The 22,557-nt window shown below is 35.0% G+C and overlaps 1 long non-coding RNA gene across 1 annotated transcript in view; it reads left to right on the forward strand.

Moving 5' to 3' along the window:
- Positions 1-22,557, forward strand: part of LOC107313578 (uncharacterized) — a 156,104-nt gene that overhangs the window by 86,425 nt on the left and 47,122 nt on the right. The window contains exons 17-20 of the long non-coding RNA XR_014945381.1: positions 1,505-3,116; positions 3,209-3,267; positions 12,738-12,785; positions 16,128-16,273. This is a non-coding gene — a long non-coding RNA (uncharacterized LOC107313578). The remainder of the gene's footprint in view (positions 1-1,504; positions 3,117-3,208; positions 3,268-12,737; positions 12,786-16,127; positions 16,274-22,557) is intronic.

The following is a 22,557-nucleotide window of genomic DNA, read 5'->3' on the forward strand; positions in this document are numbered from 1 at the left end:
TTCAAAATGGATTCCACTCCTTTGTTTTTGCCAAAGTAAAATGAACCCAGTGTTTCTTTCAATCCGTCTTGCAGTATTTATCAGCTCAATAAACATACCCTGGAAAACCAAAGAGAAACTATTGGTGTTCTTTAGCAGAGAGTGAAACAAAGCCAGACATTCTGAGAGTTTATGAGAGCATGTAAAAAGATCATTTCCTGAAAAATCCCTAGTTATAGTGGAAAGATCAAAATGGCCTGATTGAGAGATTGTGTTAGTCACAAAATATGATGCACATTGCATTTTGGAGCTATCATCTACTTAACACTTACTGTTGCTGTAATGAAAAAAAAAACAACAGCACATGTTGCTGCCTTATTGAATGTGGCAACAATAATGAAAAGTGTAGAGGAGGTGTAGTGACTAACAGTGTAGACGCTAGAAAAAGCCAGCTTTATGCCTTGGTGAGTGAAAATTCCCTTCCAGCAACCTCTGGATTGATTTAGACCCATGACTACAGACTCCTAGCACACTGACAGAATAATAAGCTGTACAACGTTCTACTTACATTAAAAACAAAATCAGCTCAGCTCCCGGCCTGATGTATCAGATGCATTTTATTTATTTATTTCTACATATTTATCTTTTCTTCCAGTTACTAAACTGGGAAACTCCACTAAACCTGCTAAAGCTCCCAGTTTATTTCCCAGGCCCATAAGAACTATCTCGCAGATGCTCAAGATGCAGTTATGTGTATATGTGACTAACCTATGTATAATATCATCTCCTCAGCACACATGGAAATAGTAGAAGTATAACAATGAGTAGGACAGGTCAGAAATTTTACATCAAAGCTCCTTCTCTCTCTCTCTCTCTCTCTCTCTCTCTATATATATATATATATATTATTCAAGACTGTTCATTTCATGTTTTAGTTGGAAATTCAATTATCTGTAAAAAGAAATACTAAAATATCCCCACCAAAAATAAAATAAAATAAAAACCTAAAAATAAAGAAGTGTGGGGTTATGATGATTAGTGAAAGCTGTGTTGGGTGTTCTATGCATTTCTCTTGCTCTGCAGACTGAGGCCCAGATACCCCCACGAAGCACCAGGTAGGTTAAAAAGAAAAGAGATTGTATTGTTGTCTGTGGTTGCTAAGTCGGGAGCCATAGTCTAGGGATGATAATATGGATATAAGGCATCTGTACATAAACTTTGACAATGATTTACTTATTTATTTTATCAATAAATTTCATATGTTAAGCTTTTAAGGTTCAGATATATTGTGTAGCCTTTTCAATGTTCATCTCTGTGATTTTGTGTGGCAAGTGTTACACACTGATTATAGACTTTTTACACTTTATTTTAGTTTTAGTTTTGTTTTCTCTAACTTCTGATAGTAGCTACTATCAAAAATTTAACATACTTGTTGCATTTTGAAATAATCATTGTTTTTTTTACTACAGTTGCTCAGGACATGGATGCCATTTTCTAAAGTTTTTCTATGTACATTTGCAAGCAGAGTGGTAAATCTTGCCTTCGTTATGAAGAAAAGAATGGGGATGGGAGTGAAATAGAGGATGAGAAGAAAGTGAAACTCAGCCAAGTCCCATTGGGATTTAATGGGCAGCTCATAAGACTTCATGTGCTAAAGGACTGATCGGCAAAAGCTATAGCAGTCTTCCTCAGCCAGCTCTGACAAAAGCATCCTTAGTCTGCATTTGAGCTAAGTTTGGTTCTCTGTTTTTATGTGGGAGAACAGAGTGTGCTATATTACAGGAGCTAAACCCTTGAACATTAAGTTGTCTGAGATGTATGCTGCTTTTTCACTTGTGATTTTAAGAGAACAATGGAAGTGCTGATTTTCACCTTTCTGTAATCTCAGTTTTACATTGAAGGAGAACCTCATCTTCAGGAATAGAGCACGGAATACAAAAGATTGTTCTTAATGTAAAAAACAGCTGGGGAAATTTTCTAGGAGATCTAATACAGTTACTCAAAGTGCAATGCTGAATAGCAGAGTGTATCTCCTTTTCTTTAATTCTGCTCAGTACTGTACATTTTTTACTTTCATTCCTTGTTTCCACAAATTCATCTGGGATGCTCGTTAATCTGGTATTCCTATTATCAGCATACTTTGAAAGAGACCAGATTTCCACCAGAAATCTTGACATATATGTAAATCTTCTTCCAGTTAGGAAAAGAAAAGATAATACACCACACGTTGGTGTCTATAGGTCAACCACAGGCTATATAAAATAAGGTTCCATGTAGTTAAAATAAATGAAAAAGAAAAATCATTAATCCGTTTAAAAATAATAACAATTAAAAAGCATTTGTTAATGAACAGTCCCTTCAAATCAGTTCTGTGACTTAATACTTTCTCTAAATGTATAGTGCTAAGTAACATAGTATATCCCTGTGCTGAGGAGTAGCTGCAGGCTACTTCAAAGGTACTTTGTTTTTATCACTGAAATGTCCACCTCTTCTTGCTAAATAGTTCCCTCTGGGAGGAGGATTGTGGAAAGCACTTTGTACTGGATCTTCTGCTGTTACAGTACTTTGCAGTTTTCTTCAGCGTGTGTGGCTCTGGGGAGTTACTGCACATCCTTTGTTTACCATGTTCCCCTGGGGTCTTTGAGGCCTCTTCCAAATCAATAGTACTCCTTCTTGACTGCAGCACCTAGCACCATTAAAGAGGGTGCACATATGTTTGCTTCTGGGTGTGAGGTACTGCCCAAATTTTGCAAAAATAGTCCCTTGTGTGCAGACACTGGAATAGCTCTAGTTAACTGCTTGAGGTGGAGCCCCCAAAGATAAATTGTAATGAACATATTTGAGTGAATTTCTAAAAGCTTGGTTATGTAACTAGAAAGCAGCTACCCGTGTTGAGCCCTCAGATGGTACCTCACTGGAGTTTGGTAAAATATCTATATCTCAGACAGAAATTCTGTGAGATTTTCTGTGCTGAACTGACAGCTGTTTTGATAAAGTCAAGAATTTTTGCTCTAAGAAGAAAAACATGTAGTTAGCAACTGTGATGTGGGTAATCACCTTGTTTTTGTAAATTACAGGGTCATTCCTGAGCCACTGAAGAGAGACAGCCATGAAAAGAGTCCAATGCAAAGAAGACGGTATCAGATGAAAACTTTCTGTGAAAGAAGTACAAATGCTTATTAGAGAAATAATGGTTAGAACTCATGTAGACTCTCCTCTCCACTTGCAGAAAACTCCATCAGAATCTGAAGTTATCCAAGAGAAGTTTTTATAGCCCTCATGAAAAAGGTGAGACAACTTTATAAGTGTCCAGCAGAGCCTTGCCCACTTTTTCTACTGCAGTGAAGTTGCAGTGAAACAGAAATGAGAGGAAGTATTGTTTAAATTATGTGATAAGAGTGGTGGGTCAGGACCTTGTTGGGAATGATGCCGTGACACCTGTGACCTTGTTCTTCCACTTGCCTTCCCTGGAAGACAGCAACTCTCCTTCACTCTCCTGTCAGCTTACTTTAATTTGTGGAATTAATGTCTTGCAAAATTGTGCAGTTGCCTGTGATAACCTGGGACTGACTCCAGTGCAGGGTCTTTTTGTCTGCATGTAGGAGGTTGTTTTCCCTGCAACATTGGGTCTGACCTAAAAACTTTCAGAGTATCTTTCTGAGAAAGTAAGCACACCCTGGGCTCAGCAGGATGTTGCTGAGATATCATGAAATCGTTGGTGTCCAACTACATGTGTTGTTTGATAAGATTGTATGTTTAGCATCTCAGACTAGAGGAGAAATGATTCTACTTACTGTGTATTTGCTAGCCCGTGGACAGTGCCTAAATGCTCATGCCTTTTACTCTATTTACATGATGAAGTGAGTGAGACTTTGAAACTTAACATGTCTTTTCTGCAAATCCTGAATTAATCTTTCTTTTCAGGTGTCAAATGTAGTTTTAAAAATTTATATGGATACTAAATATTTTTACAAGGATTTTCCAATTGTTATGCATTTCATTATTTTAAAATTGAGGTAGTGTTTTGTCATGTTTTTGTTGTTGTTATTTTTGTTTTTTAAAGCCATAGATTTATTTAATTTTTTAGTCTGCTTACTCTCTGTCTTTGCTCAGAGCATAGCACACATATAATTATTATTTGGTACCTATATGGTGTGAAAGTGTGTGATTGAATCTTTGATAAATATATTATTTATATAGTTATATGCACACATATGCAGTGTTAATATAGAAGTTCATGAATCCCTGCTATGACTGGGAGTAGGGAACCTTAGCTGCAGTGAAGAGAGTGTTGACATTGCAAGTAGTATTTATGGTCAGAGCTTCCTTCATTAGAACCTTCCAATCCAAAGAGGTAGACAGTCTGGTTGGCTTACATGCTGACAATGGAGTATCATCAAAATTATTAAAATTCCTCCGTAGTCAGCCAAGTGGATGTGCATTTCCACTTCCTCTACACCCCAGATTTTTCCTTTTTTCTTCAGTAGCCAGTCTGTCAGCAACACAGTCCAGCCACATCTGTACACAAAAAACATGCAAATTAACAACGATGCACACCTCAGCTGAGGTTTCCTCCCTCATACAACACTATTTAGTACAGAGTTTTTCTTAAGCAGTTCATTTGATGCTGGATGCCTGACCTCTGCTACCATAATAGCTGTTAATGGAAACTTCACCTCCTGCAAAGATAAGATGGATTTTTGGCAGCTGTGAGAGATTATGCAGAGTAGGAACAATCCTAGCTGGAATCAGAAGAAAAGAAAGCATATGTACCTTGAGAAACACGCAGCTGGTTTTCATTATCCACCAAGCCTATATTTATTACAGGACTAGCCAAGAGATAGAAATTGATAGATCTCTGTTCTCCAACCAAGGAGGCTGGTGTTGGCTTAATAAATCTTTTCTTTCTTCTTGGTTGTACGTGTACAAGTGACCAGATCTATTCCAAAATACAGGGAGTCTGTCTTGAAAACAACTTCTGAGAGTTGTTTCTTTTTACTGTGAATTTAGTTGATCATATTTCAAATGAGTTAATAATTTCTTTAAAATTTTTGTTACTAGAAACTCCTCCTAAGAATGTGCAAATGCTGAGAAATACCTCAGCATAGGAAAGAGTAATTAGAAATCTGAATTTGAAAACTTAATCATTAAAAGTGTAAAAAAAGGAAAACTGCTCTTGAAAAGAGTGTTTAGTTTAAAAAAAAAAAAAAAAAAAAGGAATAAAAAAAAAAAGAAAGAGAAAATAAGGAAGAAAAAGGGAAAAAATGTTTGCCAGTGAGAATGAGAATTGTTTTGTCTTCTATTGAAGTCTGGAAAACATGAGGCCTTGCTGAGCTGTCACTAAAGATAATTAGACAACATCTACTGACCAGAAAACATCCGGATATGTAACTGAAGGCACCATGACAGGAGACAAATGAATCAAGTAAACATTATGCCATTGCAATAATAATAATAAATCCATTTATTTGTAACTGAGTAAATGTGGAAATATGCTGCTGTAAACAAGTGTGGAGATTGGTTATGGGCTCTTCACATCTGAACTGAAAACTAAATTATACAAATCATGTAGGAAGGCCTTTGGAATTCTTTCACTCTGAATTTAACTTTTAAATTAAAGGAGTGGGAGACAGGAGCTGTCTTTTTAGCTCATCCAAGGAGGATGGAAGTTGAGAGTATTTAGGAGTTTCTGTTATACTTGTTTGGTCTGTTGCAGCTGCTCCTGGAGCACTTTGCTCGCTTGAGATCATAGCGGTCCATTCTGCAACTCCTCTGGAATAACTTCTAAACAATTTTGATGTGCCTTAAGCCTGCCATCAGTACAATCCTCTACTTTTGTCACTGGCTACTGAAGTTGTTGAAGTGCACGCTCCATTATGGTAGAATTTAAATAGTTATCACTGCTGGAGGTGCCAAAATTCAAATCAGAACTTCAGTGGTGGCTTAATATTGGCATGCTCTTCAAGTCCTGAATGATTGTAAGTTACATACATCCTCATCCACTGGAAACAAAGCACTGTATGTAGGTAGAATATAAGATGGTGTCAGGATGGAGCAGAATTTCCTTTTCTACAACTACAATTTAGTTTCTTTCTCTTCTTTAGGCATATTTAAGTATGGGGAGTAATAACTCATGAGTTAAATTGCTTCCACCTGTGTTCTACAAGACCAATGCCATGAAGAACTGTCCAAGTTAAGAAGTTTAGCCTTGTTCTCATAGAATTTAAACCTTTAAATTTTAAATAGTGAATAGGTCCATGTTAAAAACATTGCAAATGTCTAGATCTCATTAACAGATTATTTTAGTCATGCACCTCAATTGTTCATGTTTAACATGAGTATTAAGCAGAAGATGATCATAAATAGACACTTCTGAAATCACTGTGATGATTCTCCTGGACAATTTGTTTAACATTTTCACAACAAGTAGTTAAATGATGAACTACTTGGACACAGGTTTGCAAGGGCACCCTATTCCTATTAATACGTCTTACTGCCTCAGATCCATTTTTGAGGATCTGGACCACTGGTTCCTGAAGTTTTTGGGTCATAGCCTCATCAGAATTTTCAGGCAGAGATATGTGGAAGAAATTACACCTACTGGAACTGGAGCTACTTCAGAGAAGTAGCTGCACAAGGGATGACTGCTGGCACTTCATTTCAAATCGCTAAAAAAAGAAGGAAATTCTTAACAGACTTCAAAGATATGTGCATTTTAAAATTATTTTTAGATGGAACTCCATTTTGCTCTTTTGCACCCTTCTTAATCGTGGCTGGAATCTGAAGGAAGTAATTTTGTTTTCCAGTCTATGAAGGCAGCCAGTGTATTTTTAGAATACAAGATAAAAAGCTTCATGGTTTTTTAAGAAGTATGTCTTGCTGGGTCAGATGTGGAATAAACTGTTGCTCTGCAACTGAACTGAAATCATTTATGGAATAGACATTATTCTGTTGCTAAAAAGAACTTTTATTTTAAGTCAAAATATCTCTTCATTTACTTTTACAGTCTTTACTGGAAAACTTAGTTCAGCAGTTATTTCTAAGTCACTCTTATCACAATGTAAGAAGCAGTGTAGCTGGAGTTTTAGCATAAGAGAAAATTAGCCCACAGGAAATGCAACCCTTAATAAATTTTCAAACATTGAGTTGTAAGTGGTGTTTAACAGCTATATTTGCTTCCTAAGTATGACTCTTACCCTACAAGTAGTAACCCATAATATTGCACTGGTTTATATTTCACTTTACAGATTTTTTTAACCACCTAAACTGGATTTTTTTTTTTTAAAGCTCATTCTTTGATTCTTCTCTTGACTAAGAGAGACAGGCATCTCCTGGAAGCTGCATGATCTTAGCTCAGAAAACATTTTAAAATGGGATGAACTGCCACTGAACATTCCTCTTTCCATCCTGTTTTACCTGACGAAGTCTAGATCTAGAAACAAAAATGTGCAGCCATCCTTCAACATAAAGGCAGTGTGTTTACTGTCTCCTGCAGGGTTTTATTTCTAGAATAAAAGACACACACATGAGACACAAAAGATTCAGAAGTGACAGGTTTGACAGTTTTGACCTCAATTAGGGAGGTTCTTGACTGTGCTTTTGCTGGCATATAAAGTAGATAGCCCTATTAAGCAATTGGAATACCAGTAGTGTAAATGTATCCTAGAATCAGCTCTGTTAGGGTGACTATTAGCTGTACCAAAACTCAGAGAGTTTTTATGAGATGCAGAATCCTTAAGGCTTCTATATCAATCAGCTCTTCCATGTGGCTCGAAATTTAGAGGACACAGATGATGAAACAGAGAGATGTCTAAGACTTCTATGTGTCCAAAAATTTAAGCTGTTCTTTAGGTTGTCTCCATGAATTTAGCAGAAATCTACTCAGGTGTGGCTCACAGTCTGTTTTAGTGTCTCTAAACTAGCTGTTGTTTTGAGCAGCATGTTTGTCACATACTAAGTAAAAAGGGTACTTTCAGTTTCATATCATGCTCTAACTTATTTGTGACTGTACCTCAAAAATTTTGCTACTAAAATCGATGTTGCGAAAACATATCAGATTTCAGCCTGTGTTCCACTTCTGCAAAGCAAGTACAGGCCAAAAGACAGAGATTTAAAATATGTGTAAGATTACATTTGCATTTAGCTGCATTTATTTGCTATGACAACAGTGAAGAAGGAAGGTGGGAAATCTTTTCAGTTGCAAGAAAATGAACATCTCTGTACCCTTTAAGATCAATAGATTTTTCACCAAGGTAACTTTACATCTTTTGTGTGATGAAGGTATTTTTGTTAAAAGCAAATAAACAAACCACCAAAAACCAGTAAGTTATGAAACTGTGTTGGTATCATCTGATTTACTTTGCCTACGTACGTTGGATTTGCTCAGTGTGGCCGTACAAGTTAGGATCCATAGTTCTCATATTTACTGGATCTAAATATTGCAACACATTTAGACTCTAGCCACATCCTTTCTTTGAATATCACCCCAGGATATCTTCCACATGGACATTTATGACATCACTTGGTAGGGTTAAGATGTTTTTGGTTTTTTTTTTCCTGAATAAATCTTTAAATGTATTTATGGCCCTGCATCTGTGATTGCCTATGGGGATTATTTTTGGTCCAATTTGAGTTTTCAGGCATAATGAAATTTGCAGACTGGTCCATTATTTGTTGTTTTTGTCTGTTAGTGATGAAATTTCTCTGAGTAAGTCTATGTCATGATATGGCAATCCGTGTGTTAATGTCTTGAATGGAAACTAGGAAGAGAAACAAGCACCTTCATACTGCAATTATTTCAGCACACATTGGCTTTAAAGTTTTTGTTGTGTTATGTTTTAAATTTTAATTTTAAGTGCATCCACAAGTTTTTGTCTTAGCTTTTGTCTGGTTAAAAAAAAAAAAAAAAAAAAAAAAAAAAAAAGAAATGTTATATTAAATTAAAAAAATAAATAAAAAAAAAAAATCACAGGAGGCTTCTTTCCAAGAAACAGAAGCAGTTTGCTTCAATTTAGCAATGGCAGTGTAATTGTAGACATGATAAAAAAAAAATCCATTAAGTAGCTTTTGAATAGTCTGTAAACAGCTTTTGTAAAAGGAGATGTCCATTTGGCAGGGATCATCCCATTAATAAGAGATTTCTACAATGCTGTATAAGTTCTCCTGCTCCTTTCCCCTTTCCCATTTTATTGCTGTTCATATTTGGGCTGTAGAATTTGGAAGAAGAGCATCATTTTTCTTCAACTTGACGCTTTTATTTCTTTACAAGCTGAAGTTTATCAGTGAAGGCAAAGTAGACTAGGCAAGATGGGAAGTCATGAAAGTCAAGCTGAAGGAACTTTCCCAATCAACACAGGGATTTTTGGGAATGTCAGTAGTAGGAATTCCTGTTGAAGCCTTGGGCATTGTTCCAAGGAGATTGTCTGACTGCGTACATTCATCCTGCTCTGCACTTATTTAACTACAGTCTCCGTAATTGTTTGTATTACTGTTTTGTAGGCACAGCTTTCTCACAGCGTTCTACTTCTCTGTTTTGCCTGGCCACCTGATTTCCAAAGTACTGATACTGAGAATCACATTCCTAACAAAGCAGTGCAACTGAGATGAGAATCTCACCATGTATATTTTTGAATGGTGTACATTACCCTAAAGTTATGGTCAAGAAAAAACACAAATCTGACAAATTTGAAGATGGTATTAAATATGAGTATGTGGTATCAATAATGTCAGAGTAGTGAAGATGCCGTGAGAGCCACTGAGAGATTACTTGTAAAGGTATTAAGTTATTACCGACTATCTGAACTGAGGTACTTGTAAAAAATGACTACGTTGTTCATTTTATATAGCTAATCTGTAGTAAATATTTTCAGCTGCAGTTTAAAGCTTACATTCTTTGAATACACAGCTTGGTGCTTATTGTAAATTTTAGACACTAAGAGAAAACTTTTGCAGGGTTAGAATTATATCATTTTATGTTTGAAGCCTTCTGAAGTGGAAGCAAGCAGAGGTATGATTCTTGATATTGCATGTGTGTAAAATGAGTTCTTAGTACTCAGGTTTTCAGTCCATTAATTTGATGTAATGTAAGCCCATTATTTAATGCTAAATATAATACTTTACCATTCACTTTGGAAACAAGCTGCTCAGCAGTAAAATGAGCTTTAGTTGAATTTATGAAGTAGAGAGCTTTTTTTCTAATAGTTGTAGTGGGTCAAAAGAGGAGCAATTATTTGAAGCAGTGACCCTGCAACTTTAGTCCTAGAAATGCCACTGTATTTAAATATCAGATGAAAGTATATGTAGAATGGAAATAAAACGAACCTAGATTAGATTACATGTTCAGTAGTCTTCCCAAATGAAAATAAAAAATTGGAAGGATAGTAGAGAAAAATCCAAGCAACAAATGCAAGAAAGCAATTGAGCATGTATTAAATGGGTATCGAAAATAGATAATAAATACACAGTTTAGGAAACAGAAAACCACACTGATTGTGCTTTTTTTTTTTTTTTTAATATTTGTCAAAATGTTTGTCTGGAAAGATTTCCTAAAGACAAAGTAACAACTGAGGCAGATCTTGAGAACAATTTGAATGTGACAACTAAAAATTTTATATATCTTCCTATGAACATTGAGATGCTTTCACAATTCAAGAGACAGAGAGTGTGTTGGGAAAATGAGTGGAGACACGAAGAAGGCACATCTTCAGATGTGGCTCCCCTGTGCTTCACCAGATCTGTATTAATTCACTCTAGCTGAAAATCCACTTCCTGGTGCTTTAAAGCTTGCAGGAAGTTATTTGTGTACAAAACAGAGTTAATGTTTGTGAAGTGCTTTAAGAGACTGAGAACAAAGTAATATTACTCATGAGTCTCACTCAAAATATAGGGTTAGAGCAGCACTTTCATGACAGTGCTCCCTGTGAAAAATGATTCCCTCAGCCTCTGTGGAATGGAGCTACCTCAAGATGAAAGAAAACTGAAATACTATTACATCACAGATTTGAATTTTATTAAGCTCTGTAAACAACACTAGCCCACTGGGCCACAGTATGCTGATTGCTTTTGCTTTCTATTTTTCTTCTTTATATAAGAATACAAATATGAATAAGAAAATCCCTCTCTGAGTTAATTAACTAATTCCTCTGTGAACGACATTGATCTTTATGGTTGCTTCCATTGCATGTTTCAAAGCACAGGTTTTTTTGTGAACTTTAGTCTTGTAAGCATCTTTCAGAAACAAATACAGACAGTAAATAAAATCAGTGGTGATTAAAAAAGTAGAAATAATATGATTGAAAATAATTATTAGAACATATGCAAGGTGAAGAAAAAGGAACAAGAACTCCTGTTTAAAAGAGGGGAAAAAAAAAAAAAACAAACAACAAACACAACTCAAACTTGCTAGATATTCTATCTCCAAATCTGTAGAATCTTCATTTTCATGTTATAATGATGGTAAAGTTGAAAATACTTTCTCTTGTAATTGGCACTAGCTGGTGAGAACAATGATCTAAGGTTTTATATGTACATCTAGTTCTAGGAGAAAAAGAAAAAAAAAAAAAGAAAGAAACGTGTCCAGTATTATTTCTATTAAAAAATCTCTACTCTTTCAGTTTGAGCACTTCAATGAATTACTGTAGAGTGCACTACAGAGAAAGTGCTGTGTGTATGACTTTTATTATTATTATTATTATTTATTTTTTAGGGATAGCATGGATTTAACTGAAAAATAAAGCTGAATTTCATCTACTTTTGAGAGATAATGGTGTAATTACCTGAGTCTTGCAGCTGGCCGATGCTTTCCATGCAAATGTGAAGTGCTTTCATGAAGATTTTGTGCTGTGACCCCCTGTTTTCAAGCAAAATCCTTGCTGTAATTGGCAGCCTAAAAGGGAGTTAAGAAGAACTGTGTAGGACAGCAAGCCTCCTGAGTGGGCAAATTTAAAGTGATGGCATATTTACTTTGAAGAACACCATTACAAATTTGACCTCCCCTTATACTGTGTTTAATATTAGGGGAAAAAATAAAGTACATTTATAACAAAAGAATAAATAGCCACATATCTATCTTACAAAATGTCTAATGATTCCATTTTGGAAGAAACAGAGTGAGTCCTGTCTAACTTGTGGTAGTGAAACATAGTGTTAGATGCAGATATTATATAAAGCTTGAAAAAAAGATCAATAAGGGAGCGGTGCATGTCCAGCAGATTTTAAATAAGTTATTATCAGTTTATTGACTACTGGAGTTTCTTCCATATAATTCTTCATTAAATGTAATGTTTTACAAGGAAGTTTGTTTTATGTCAATATGAAGATCCACATTTTAAAATCTTCAGTAATGTTTCTTTGACCATGTCATAGATCTGGATGATTGTATGTGATGAAATGAGATAAAACAGGAAAACAATGCCAAAAGAAAAATTGTTCAGCTTAAAATAGTTGAACTGAAAAATAAATAAAATTAAGTGCTGAAAGACTGATGTGTGTTCAATTTGTAGATTTCATGAGGAATAAGTATCTGTACAAATCTTTTTGCTTTTATAATTATCAAGTTGGAAGTATTCCAGATCACTTTCCATTATACATGAAGTTGATTGTGTTTCTAAAGCACTTAGCTATTATTTGTAGAAAAGAGGAACAATAAAAGTTTCACCTAAAAATCAAAACATTGGGTTGCAGAGCAGCTGGCACACAAAAGTAATTAAAATATAAATAAAATAAGAAGCTTTTTATTTATTTATTTATTTTCCATTTAGGTTCTTGAGAAGATGACCATCTTCTGGAAGGCCACCGGGAAAGGCTGAGTTACTTTCTTTTAACTTACCTCTAAGAAGTTAACAAAATTATAGTATGTAAGGATGGAAGATGTGGATAGAGTGGGATTACTGGTTCACAGTGAAACAAAATGATCCAGGGAATGGAACACCTCCCCTATGAGGACAGGCTGAGAGAAGGTGCCAGGGAGACCTGAGAGCAGTCTTTCAGTATCTAAAGAGAGGCTATATGAAAGAAGGGGACACAATCTTTAGCAGGGACTGCTGTGATAAGACGAGGGGAAACAGTTTCAAACAAAAGAGGGGAAATTTAGATTGTATATAAGTAAGAAGTATTTTATGATAAGAGTGGTGAGGCACTGGCACCAGAGAAGTGTTGGATGTTGCATCCCTGGAGACATTCAAGGTCAGGCTGGACAGGGCTCTGCACATCTGATGTAGCTGTAGGTGTCCCTGTTTCTTTCAGGAATTTGGACTAGATGATCTTTAAGGATCGCTTCCAACACAAACAATTCTGGGATTTTATGAATTATAACTGAACTTTAAAAATATTTAAAAAATCATGAGTCTAAATAGTTGCATCTTATGTTAAATCTCTACCTTAGTTACATCCATGCAAAAAACATTGAGATGAAAAAACGTTAATCTCAAATTTATAATCTTGCAAAATCATACACCTCACTGAAATTATCATAAAGCCACATGTGTAATATTATCTCAGTTTGTGTGTATGAGAGATGGTTCTCATGCACAGCTAGGTAAATGCAGTTAGTAAACAAGAAAAAAATAAGAAATGTTCATATAATTTTAAATTTGTTAATAAGCTCTTTTATTTTCTTTGGAAAAAAATACTCTCTGTTTCATACAGTGAAGAGGTCTTCCCAAAAAACAGATAATTGAAAGGAACAGACCCATCCATCTAACACTAAAACTAGTTTGTTAAGAAAAGCTTTACTGTGAAACAAGTGATAAGTATTTGTGTTTTAAGGGAGACTTGGTGTTGTAAAGATTCCAAAGGGATATGTATTTCTTCTCAAAACAGCATAGAAACCTCTTAAACAGAAGGCTAAATAAAAGGCTAAAAATTGAAGGCTAGAAGATAAAAATCTTATTTTGTTAGTAATCATTGCCACCTAAAAGAAGTTCACTGGTTTATGGTGTAAAAATCAATTGTAAAAGAAAGGGATTTGAATAGTTATGTCTTGTTATGTCAGCCCAAGTTCAAGCCTGTAGTAATCTAAAAATAAACTTTTTTTTTGGGCATGCTGAATAGTGTTACTGGCAGTAAAATGAAGAGCCAAAACCAACATGGCAAATTAGTTCATGTCAAGGGCCAAGAAGATTTATTTCCTTATATGCTGTTAATCTATCACGCTTAGATATCCATTCCTAACCTGTAACTTATTGAGTCACTTGCCAAAAAGTGAGACTTAAACTTTTGTATCTATGCCTACCTTATGCTTTTATAAAATATAACATATAGCCTGCAGAGAAATATTTTGTGGTGTACATACATACCCCTTTCTAATGCAATTACATTACACATAAATACATACCCCATAGACAAATGTAATACACCATGATATTCAAGACACAATATGTTCTGTGAGTCCCATTTCATAAGATCTGAACTTTAATCATACAAGGCCTTCTAATCCTACAGCTGTAATGGAAGTTCAGAGTTGAGCCTGGGTGCTACATCAAACAAAGATGAGCTAACTCAAAATACAGAAGAAAAGCCCATGCCAGAACAATTTTTCTTGACTATAAAGTAGTCATAAAGATTAAAAGCATTTAAAAAAAAAAAAAGAAGAAGAAGAAGAAGAAGAAATATTAAAAGGCTGTACTTTACCATTGGGCACAAACTGAGAACTGAGTAAAACATTTATTTTACAGGGCTCTCATCTCTAGAGCATTTTTAACTGGTAAATAGATCTCAGCAAAGAAAACTGCTTTTCTAAGTAGGTTAAAATTTGTGGGTAAATGAGAAAACTTCAAGTTAATACCTCCTGCCTTTTCTTCTCCTTCCTCTTCCTTAGAGTCTGAGCTTGGCAGATGTCATGTCTGTCTGGCTCATGAGCTGATTTATCTAAATGTTGTATTAGCCAGCCAACTGAGTATATATTAATCCTGGCCTAGTTTTTAATTAGTTAAAGAGAAGAAATTGTGAGTATGGAAAGTATTAAATTAGAAAATATGGGAAAAACTAGAAGTATTGGAAAAAGTGTGCTGACAGAGAACATAAGGTCAGGCACTGAGAACTATTACACACAAAAGCATAGTAAATTGGGGCTCATTGTGGAATTACTTTCTTTATTATGGAAATGTGAACTTTTGACATTTTACATGAAATTCCAGTATTTATAGACATTTGCTTGCATAAATAAACTTGCTCACACATGCCTGTGTACTTAAAATAGCTGCAGCATAGGTTATTACTTACCTGATAACAAGATAATTATTAGTTTCCAAGTTTCCTTTCATAGACCAGCCTGTCTCCAGCAAGGAGACTGAGTTGTCAAAACATCATAGAAAAATAAAGATTAGTGTAGTTTTACTCCCATCTTCCACTGCCCACTGGGATCAACCCTTTTAGTTTTCTATGCCTTGATGTTAGGCTGTCTGGTGCTGCCTTCCCCCTTCTTCTCCTCCCACTTTCTGTGCACTCAGCCTCCTTCTGCCTTCAGCAGTCATCACAGCTCTCTACATTGAACTGATTTATTGACCCATAAGTGGAAGGAGGGGAAGGGAAGAACATATAGGAGGTGGGGTGGTGGGAAGAAGAGCATCCTATTGAGAGAATCCCATGGCTGCGAATGGTGGAATCTGCTGCAGCCCTTTGCTCTCACCAGCTTTTGCATACTGCCTGGAGCCAGATGTTTTATACATAAACTTGTACATTATCTGAGATTTATCTACACAGTATTTTTATCCAAGGGATACTGGTTTATCTGAGGGTGGGTGATTTATAGAAAACAGGGTGATTCATCTTTTATCGGTTACAACCAGTCCAAAAAACTTGCTGCATAAAATCAGACTAGAAGATAATAACGGTTTAGATGCTTCTACTGTAAAAATCTATAATGTGTTGGATTCAGTACCTTTTCAGCTAGAAGATGATCATTTATAACATTCAGAAACTCTCTAATGTTTTGCCATTGGCTGCTTGTGACCTTTAACATATGTCAAGCATATGGTGAATTTCTGAATTAATAAATTGTAGAAGCAAGGCACTGTATTCCTATTATCTAGTTTAACTCCCACTTTTAGCACGAGACCACTGCATATGTGTTGTTCTCTTTCCATTTAACTTATTAAGAATATTAAATCTTCCTTTGTTGATTTGTTGATATATTCTCTTTGTTTCTTCAGGAGCGCTTGATCTGGTAACAATAAGAAAGCTGAAAGCAGGAAACGGTGCTCTGTATTCAAAGAACATAGAAATCTCTTGTACTTCTTAGCAGTTTGATATTACAAGGCTTGCAGAATACTTGCTTTATGCATGTAGTCATTGGAAGGTAAAAATTTTGTTTAATATTATTGTCTTTTTCACACAATGTGCTATACTAGATCATTGCCATCAAATGTTTCCACTAACACTGGGTGACTTGAGATATATCAGACCTGACTGAGATTGTGCTTCAGCACTTTGTCTGGAGCTGTAAATGTTCATCTCTGAGAGCAGGCTCTGGAAGAGCCAATGCATGCACTCAGCAGAGAGACACTGACAGTTACAAAACGTGGGGAAAAAAAAAAAAAAGAAGAAGAAGAAGAATGCAAAAAACAGTTGTATTTAATAGTTTCAGTGGGACAAACAGTGTCAAGACATGCTCAAACTCATCCTCTTGTCCCTTATGTACAATAGGTATCTACTAATTCACCAACTCTGTTTCTCAGTGTATTTTTTCTTCTTATGCTCTGTCTGCAAAGATATTGTTGATCTGCTAATTTATTTATTAATTTCCTTATGAATTTAGTCTTTTGCCAAAAATTGCTCACAAATGAGGGTAGTCAAGAGTATTTTCACATCTCTCTTAAGTACTCTGCATGTGTTCTACTTTAAAAAAAAAAAAAACCAACAAAAAAAACCCCTTTATTTTATGAGGATTTTTTAGAAAACCACAGAGCTGTGAAACTTACCAGTATTTACAGAAAGTATCTATTTTTTATGACTGGGAGTGAGAGGAGAAAGAAGAAAAAATGATAAGGGAAGGTGAGGAAGTCTGAATATTATAGATAAAATGAAACCATTGACTCTTTTCTAATAATGTTAGGAGAAGGAGACAGAGATATGCTAATGAGGTGTTTCCCAGGTTTCAGTGAAGTAAAATTACTTTAAAATATTCTTATCAAAGTACTGCCAGAGAAATTGTTGTGTGGGCTCCCATCGGTTTTCCCTAATTTGAATGAACACCTTTAATTTCACTGAGGCACTGAAGTCAAGAAAAAAAATTCAGCCCACATTTTCTGACAAATAACAAATAGAAAGGATTCCAGGAATGTTAATCAAACCAACAGGTGTGTCCTGTGTGGAGGAATATACAAAGCTCCTTTAGAAACACTCATAAATAAATAAATTTAAATAAAGGGTTAGCCTTTGGTTTGAGATGTACATACAACGAGATATCCTGGATATGTTTGATTTGCACCAATAAGATAGCAGGCATGAATACCATTTTAACATGAGTTTGAATTCTAATTTTACTGTGTGAGAAAGGGTATCCAGTATTCTGTCCTCCACTGTGAAAGTGCAAATTACTTTTGAAAGAAAGTCCAGGAAAAAAAATGTAATTCTTCTCAGGAAAATTTTAGGAAATTTTGTAGAAATGTAATTTGCTGTAATTTTTCTCACAACACACTTGTATGTTCAAGTTAATGACACTGCTGTGGCAATCAAATATTCTGTCTGACAGGCAAGGAAATATTTTGAAGTTTTCAGAAGCTTTCCTTGTACAACAAAGCTTTACATTAGTATTAAGCACTTTGTCACTAGAAGCAGGAGCTAAAAACTTTGGTGACTGCATGTCTTGTAGTTTGCAATTGAGTCACGAGGCACCTAAAAATGGAATGGTCTGAACTTCAGTTGAGTGAAATATGAATCTGTAGAAACTCCAAAAGCTAGTTCCCAGAACAATTAGGTACAAGTGTGGAACATGGGTTTGCATATTTTAGCCAAATATGCTCCAGAAAAGGAGAATTTCTGTCACCCTTTCTGATGGCTAACAGTTTTTAAAGTAATTGCAGTCTGCTCATCTAGAGACAGAAGAGAGGGATTTTAGTGACTCCAGTGGAATCATCCCACATGTGGTGGAAATGAGATCACATTCTGGGCCTCCTTCTATAGCTCTGGTGAGATATGGGATTGCAAAACTTACACAAGAGACTGTGCCAGCTCAAGAAAGCTGCTGTTGTTTTTTTTGGTTTTTTTTTTTCCTTAAAAAATTAAAATTAAAATAATAATAATAATAATAATAATAATAATAATAATAATAATAATAATAATAATAATAATAATAATAATAATAATAAAAGGTTAGAATTTGTTAATGCCAGGCCATGGGCCTTCATAATCTGCAGGCAAACCTGGCATGCTTGGATGCTGAGAGTGATCATTTTGGCTACGCACACCAATGTGAACTCCACACACTAGAGACACAAAGGCAGATTGAAAGATAAGTGTTATTTCTCTTTGGAAGGACTGAGAATATCTTGATGTTTGTTCTCCTACAATCAATAAGCAGTGCCATTTCCCTTACTATTTGTATACCAATTTCTATACATTGTCTATGGAAGTCTATGTATAGTTTTCTTTTTACAATTGGTATAACATACTTAAAGTTCATTTGGCACATTTGTAGCCTAAAATGACATTTTTAAGGTATGTAATAAAGCAGATGTGGGCTGGAGCCTTAGTTTATGGGGAAAAAAATTGCTCTTTGGAATTTAAAAAGGTGAAAACCTATGGGGTGTCAGATCTGAAGCCACAAGCAAGGACATTCTAATTCATCGGAGGTCATTTTTTCAATCCAGAATTCACTATTTTACATTATGAACTGAAAACTACACTCCATGTATATTTACTGTGGCCTAAAAAAATTTTTTTAATAACTGTGCGAGACCTCTACTTATCTTTTTTTGTTAGATCATAAAGGCCTGATTCTGTCCCATAACCACTTTGGAAGGGATGAAATTAAATCAGTGGGACTGCTCATGGGAAAAGCTGCACATAACGTAAAGACAGACCTGGTCTCCACAGTATGTAACCACCGATGGCAGCAGTCATGGGACAGTTCCAGAAATAACAGTGGCAGCCATTTACATAAGTGGAAAATTGTCCTCCATTTTTACAATTTCTGTCCCTCAGATGTCTGCATTTAATAATCACATTCTAGCATTCTCATTATTGCTTGTGAAAATAGTACAACTTTCTGGTCTGTTGAGAATGCAAGTAGGGTAATTACTTAGATAAAGAAATCTTGACATTTTGCTGGGACAAACTGTCTTTTGACAGAAACAGAAAAGGCAGGAAATCCTCACTTCTGACAAACCCAAGGAAAACGTGAGATTTCACCAGTTTCTCTAAAAATTATATATATATAAATTTCTTCAGCCTTGCTGTAATTGACACCAAATGTTCTTGGCAGGAACTGCCTTCCAGTTGGTTACTGCATCTCTACCATACAAATCTGAAACTGCACATCTCTCAAACTGCGCTTTCGTATGAGTAAATCAATTTGGAAAACAGCTTTAATTTTATTTTCAAAAGCAGCTGATGCATGTCATTTTTCTCTTGTATCTATTTCATGAAGAAAGGATAGGGTTACAAAATAGAATACACTTCCAAGGAAGACAGAAGAAAAATTGTTTGTTACAATTATTTATAAGGGTTGAAATATCATATATGTGTGTGTATATATATGTGTGTGTGCGTGTGTGTGTGAATACAAAGTGTTTTTGAAGTCTGAATAACATCTTAGTTTATCATAAAGAGCAAGCAATTGTTTCCCACTGAAGGAGAAGTTGTTGTCTGTCCTGTTCACTGCGTAAGGTATACTATCAAGTGTGCTATAATGTCTACAATTACTAATGGCTTCCTTTGGATTTTCCATGGTTTTGTTTCTTTTTATGTGAGAAATATTTGACACAATGCTACTAAGCTGATAAAAATCTTTAAGTCTCTTGTACTGCTTATTAACGTATGCATAGCTGATTATGGAGGATATGGTGTGAAATAACCTTATGATGTGTTCCCCCCAACCCTGGTCTGTTTGAAACATACCTGACATGCTGCAGGAGTTTTTGGGTTAATTGATTACTGGCTACTATTAAAACATGCACTGTGTGTTGAATAATTTTCTGCTTGACTGAATCCATTACTGCACAAGGCATATTACAGATCTTATTCATGTCCTGTGATGATACAGATATATGTTTTCCATAAGGAACTCTGTAATCTCTAAAGTAATTGGAAATAATGTGACCTAGTTATTGAATATTAATATCATTACTGAACTAGTTTGTCTTTATTTTGCACTTAAGTTTATGCATCTATCAACATTATGAATTAGCTTATTGAAAGAATTACTAGCTTTTACAAAATGAATATTTTTATACTGATATAATTTTTCACAGCTTGGGTTCTTTCTAGAATTTGTAATTTTAACAGCTTCCTATACTGTATCACAACTAGTTTAAATATGAAATTTCAATTTAATCCATGTCTTCTGCGTTGTCATGAAATCAAGCTAAAAAATACTGAAATGATTGAGATAGTGTAGTTTTTTAATATTCCAAGTATGAGCTTTTATGCATTAAAGAAATATTTTTTTTTTTCAGTTAGTTTTCCTTAAACTTGTTTGGATTTCAAACTTACATGGCTAATTCAGCTTTATAGTTTCAATAACACTCGATCAAACAAAATTTGTGATTATCTTCTAGTAACCAATTATAAAATATGTTTGCTACCCTGGACCAGTGAAGTTACTGCCAGTAGAGTGATTAAAAGAAGTTAGAAACAACACGCCTAAACTGATGCATTTGTACTATTATTGAGTTAAGTTACATGCAAAATGGGATTCCTTTTCCTCCTACAATATTTTTTTCATGCGCATGAAATTGTCTTCTCAGGAAACACACTTGACTTCTCATTTATCAAATTTCCCAGAAAGTCCTTTGGGGTCTTTCATTCAGCTCTCTTGAAAATGGCGAGCTTCTCAAACAACTTAAACTTCTCAAAACCATCTCATCATCCCTTTCATATTTCTGTTACCATGATAGCTATAAAAAAAAACAGAGTGAGTAAATAGCAGCAGTTTTATGGCTATAATTACTACCTACCAGGCTGTTCATGATAAATTTGTTGTTTTATTGCTCTCTTCTTGTGCTTATTGAAGACACCTTTTTCGCTGTGGTAAGTTCTCTTTCTGGCAAATGCTGGGAGCTTTTCTGGCATTCATTCAAAAATCCAGAACTTTGTTTATTTCTCCATTCTATGAAAAAAGTATACTTTAAGGGTTTCTGGGAGTTTCTAGGGAATTGAATTTATTTTCTCAGAACCTTTTCCTTCTTCTTTATTCTTAGTAACAATATCATTATTACTCTCCAGTTTTGCTCTTGGGTATTTCAGTTAAGGCTGACAGGTCAACCTGGCTCTGTATTTAAGATATTGAGTGAGAAGCCTCAGCCATGTGCTAGAAGTGTATTCTACTTTACATTTGTTCCCTAGAAAAATTAGTAGAACATAAAATGAAGGACCTTTTTCATGTTAAAAATTATGTAAGTATATTAAAAAGCACAATTTGGATCTTTTTGCTATAATAATAGTTTTAAGCACTGAAGAGAGGGCAAAATGGTCAAATTTACAATCTCCATACAGCTATCTTTTAAATACAATAGCCAAACGCTCCAAATAACAGACTGGTTTTATAAAAGGACTCTAGCAGAACATAAAGATCAACACATTAAGCTACTCTGAGTTCTGGAGGAAAAAAATTATATTTTATGGATGTACAGTCAGAGTTCTATTCTGGTTTGCATTATTTCACAATTTTAATGAAAGCAAGAGCAATTCATTAGATCCAGGTAGTAGTTAATCTGCAAGCAAAGCTTTATCTTGTAAATTTGCTACTCACGTAAAATTCAGAACAGCATTTAATTGTTGTATATTTTTTGGTAAGCATACATTATCTTCCATATTCCCCTACCTAAGTGGAGATTCTCTTGAGCAAGCTGCATGATATGGCATAAAATGCCTCTTGACCTGCCCTGAGTTGCAGAGAACAAAAAACTGAGAGCTCAGAAGGCAGAAATCTTTCAAAATTTCACATTGTTCAGTAGTTTTTTGTGAGTTTATTTTAATCTTTTGTGTGTTTGTGTGTATGTGGTGTGGGTGGGTGTGTCAGGTTCACAAGTCAAATCACCCACTAAGCAGTTCAAGAACAAATTAAGTGTTGGCATATCTTGTCAGCATTTGTGCTCCCAAACATGAAATAACAGTAATCTTTTAAGGGCAAATATTACTACAGTACCTGCAGGCATTTCAATTCTCTTCTAAAAACATTGGGTTAAACAGAAATAAGTACAGAATTAAAGTGAGTGGGTAGAAGTGAATTAAGTAGGAACTCTAACAGGAAAAAGACATGAGGTTTACATCCCAAGCACTATTTAGAGAGAGAAAATGATTGTTTTGTAGGCCAGGTAGAAGAAACTGTGAGGAACATTCAGAAGAGCAAACTTTTTGAGACAGGGGAATGGATTAGCAAGCTGTAAATTCCTACCATTTGCAAGATCACTTATAATGGTG

This window comes from Coturnix japonica, chromosome 4 (assembly GCF_054131305.1).
Source record: "Coturnix japonica strain WE chromosome 4, WE-NBRP24, whole genome shotgun sequence".
In the NCBI taxonomy this organism is placed as follows: domain Eukaryota; kingdom Metazoa; phylum Chordata; class Aves; order Galliformes; family Phasianidae; genus Coturnix; species Coturnix japonica.